A 3,890-nucleotide genomic window follows, 5' to 3' on the forward strand; every position below is an offset into this window, starting at 1 on the left:
ATACTCCAATTGGAGTGGAGTACCTAGGCTACAGGAGTACTCTTGATAGACTCACCTATGTGAATGTGGAAGTGGGGGCCGCTTCCTATGAAATTTTAGGGCATAAATTTCTAGAGCGTTCACTATAATGGGATAAACGTGCATGACCTTTAACGCATGGGCTTTATAGAATACACCTTTGAAAAGGTTGTGTGTGGTTTGATGCTGGAGATAGAGTTCAAGACTACGAGTCACTATAGTAAAATCTGGATCTTATTCACTATGTAAAGGTTCAAGTCGCATGACACCTTTGTTTATGCACAATCTTATTGAGACAACAAATATTCTCGGAAATTGTTTTTTAATTTCAAGTGGGGGATTGTTGGAACATGGTTTGTTGAAAACCATAAGTGAGAACTTTTGGGTGTGAAATATAAAAAACACCCAAGTCCCACATAGAAGAGTTTGAAAAAACAACTCTCAAAGTCCCACATGGAAGAGTTTTGAAAAAAATAAAAAAATTAAGCCAAAGTGGGATTTCGAGAACTGACACAGGTAGTCAATATTGTGGGAAGAGAATTGGCACGGGTAGCCATATTGTGGGATTTCGAGAACTGACACTGGTAGTCAGTATTGTGGGAAGAGAATTGGCATGGGTAGCCATATTGTGGGTAATTTCGAGAATTGGCACTGGTAGCCATATTGTGGAGGGTGTATTCGAGATTGGTTCTTACAGTATAGTAAGAATTCGATAACAGAGATCTGGGCTGTTTTATCCTGGGGACGGCGTGGTTGATAGTCTGCTTGCACATTTTGGGCAGTGCCACGAAATGTCTTAAAGAGAGCGACCTGGTCGTGACTCAGCCAATAAGTATTATTTCGTGCCATTTAGAATTGCTGCTAGCTACGGTAACAACATAACTTGTGACATGTGTTGTGCTTTGAGGTTATAGACTTCCCAACAAAATACATTGCATTAGCATATTACACATATACATGTTTTATACCCGAACATTAGATTAGAAGGGAAATCCATTTTGCTAATATGGACTTTGGGTCTCACTTGTATTAGCATGATGAACCACTCAGATTGTCACCAAGTATCATGAATTTGTCGGTGTGGACTACGGGTCCCACGTGTTTGGTGAGTGTGAAATTATGATATATTTGCATTGCATTTAACTTGAATTTTAGGACATAATTAGAACTTTATGATTTTTTTTAGCTTTTATTTCTTTTTGTTCGGGTTGAGCGCGTGTTCTTTGGTATGTTGTGTAGTTTAAATGGGTTGAAGCCAAAAAGACTAGAGATTAGGTGCAAGAAGATGAAATTCGGTATTGAGGCTATGCGAAGACCAATTGAAGGACCGAAAGAAGTCGCCTTGGATCTTGGATCAAATAGAATCAACTTGAAGTGAAGGCGCCACATACACTCATAATCGTGGATGACATGTTCTATTCCCATTTTTAGATTTGTTTTGTTGGACTTAGTCCAATATTTTGTAATTAGGATAAATGAGGGTTCTCCCTCATGGATTGAAGATACTTTACATTACAATTCTCTAATTTAGAATTGGGTATTCTCTTCTCCATCATGAGTGAGTATTTCCCTTTGTTTCTAGGATTGGGGCTATGCTCTTTTATATTCAATAAACACTTGTTCTTACTTCTATTTCATTTAGTGTTGTGATTTAAATCATTAAACTGAGTTTTATTCGTGTGAGTTGTCTGACCAACAAATTATACCTCTTAGACACATAGGGAATGGACCGAGAGGTAAACCCAACTATCCGATCATTCCGTTATTCAAACTACAATCCTAATTCACGAGTAGTCTTAGAATTCTCGAAGGTTTCTGGAATTCACCTTGGATTGCTATAAAGTGATTGGATAGAAAGATCCATGCAAAAGATTCAATTAATGATCGTACCATAAGAGTATGTGCGACTTCAATTGAGTACATGTGTCGGAGCTCGAGAGAGGATGATACATATCAAAGAGCAATTCACCATCACAACTTAAAGTTCATGAAAAGGAGCAAAACAATAATTTGCGAGTGTAAATGCGGTAACCCTTATCTTGGGAACTCTTCCTAAATTAGTTTTCAAACCTTTTTAATATTTTCATAATTATTCTTGTCCATTTCTCAATTATTCTAAATTCAATTTTATTCCTTATTTGAGTTAAGCATAAATTAATTGTTATATTAAAGGAATTTTCTAGTCCACGTGGGATTTTATTACTTGATGACATAATCGTTCACTTGCGATTTGCCCTATCAAGTTTTTGGCGCCATTGTTGGAGACTGTGTCAAAATTTCTTTAATTCTCAATTAACTCATTACTTTACTCTAGTGTATTTTGCGTTTTCCTTTTTCTTGGTACCTCTGCATGATGCTCATTTGGTTTATGCAAAGTTCAAATTACTACTCAAGGCCAGAAAGGATTTTCCATAAAAGAAGAAGGCAACAAAGAGAAAGAGCAAGAGAAAGATGTGCGCGTGTTCAAACAATGGCTAAACGAGATGAAAAACCACTTCGCGACTATGCAGCCCCTAATGCTCGTAGTTCACGTCCTTGAATAATTTTCCCAACTATTGAGGCAAATAACTTTTCTTTTCCACCAAATGGTGATGCAAAACCAATTTGGAGGAGAAGCACATCAATATCTGAATGCCCATATTGATCAGTTCTTAGAATTTTTGAGAGTGTAAGGATCTATGGGGCTTTTAAAGATGTCATTCGTATCCGCATGTTTCCATATTCCCTTAGAGATAGAGCTAAGACGTGGCTAAGGAATCAAATTGCTGAAATTCAAGTACCATCGCAAACTCTAGAGGATCTTTTCTCAACAATACTTTCCCCCTTCCAAAACTGTGCACTATAGGCACCTCATCTAAAACATCAGTCAAAAGTTAGGAGAGTCAATTGCTGAGGCCTATGAAAGATTAAATGAGGTGACTGAAGCGTGCCCTCATCATGGTATTCCACCTTGGATGCTGGTTAAGAACTTTTACAGTTGGCTAGACTTTCCATCACAATAACTACTAGACTGTTCAACAGGTGGTGCCTTCATGTGCAAAGGAATTGATGTTGCTTCAAAGATCATAGAGAATGTGGTTTCCTGTCATCACCAATGGACTAATGAGAGGAGACATCATCCAAAGAGAGACCCTGGTGAATAATATGTAGGAAATCAAATGTAAAAGGTAATTTCCACGCAAGAGAACCTTTCTCAATGGTTAGAAAGCTGGAAAAATATCATGCTAATGTTATTGGATCTATTACAACATGTGAGGGGTGTGGAGTAAAAGGCCATGAGTGGTCTGAATGCAAACATTTCACCAAACCTGTACATGGAGCTTGGGCCAATGAACAACCTGAATCATGAAATTACTCTAACTACAAGGATAGGAGCGGACAACAATTCAACCCACCATACAGACAGAACAATGCCAACCTTTCCTGGAGGAGCAACAATACTCTAAATCATCAACATGAGGATGAGCATAGTAATAGGAAACCTACAACACGATTTCCACAGGTACAATCTTCTCCTATTGATCCAACTCTTATAACAATAATGGAAGGTTAGGAAAATTTACTTGCTAACCTTAATAAATTTCAAGAGGATCAAATCACAATTAATAAAAGTGTTTTAAATATGTTAAATGATTTGAATTCAAAGATAGAAAACCTAACCATCCATGAAAATTTGTTAGAAACAGAAATTTCCCAACAAGCTAACAACTTTAATATGCAAACATGGATATTTCCAGGATAGCCAGAGAAAAATCCAAATAATGAACATTGTAAGGCTATTCGATTAAGGAGCGGGAAGGAACTCAAGGATGTTCCTCGAACTGAGAATGATACATAAGTGGAAGAGAATCATACTGAGACACAACTCCCTA

At 37.3% G+C, this 3,890-nt stretch overlaps 1 long non-coding RNA gene across 1 annotated transcript in view; it reads left to right on the forward strand.

Moving 5' to 3' along the window:
• The window catches only part of LOC109326496, a 19,022-nt gene extending 15,787 nt beyond the window's left edge, over positions 1–3,235 (forward strand). The window contains exon 3 of the long non-coding RNA XR_002105239.1: positions 3,223–3,235. This is a non-coding gene — a long non-coding RNA (uncharacterized LOC109326496). The remainder of the gene's footprint in view (positions 1–3,222) is intronic.

This window comes from Lupinus angustifolius, chromosome LG14 (assembly GCF_001865875.1).
Source record: "Lupinus angustifolius cultivar Tanjil chromosome LG14, LupAngTanjil_v1.0, whole genome shotgun sequence".
In the NCBI taxonomy this organism is placed as follows: Eukaryota; Viridiplantae; Streptophyta; class Magnoliopsida; order Fabales; family Fabaceae; genus Lupinus; species Lupinus angustifolius.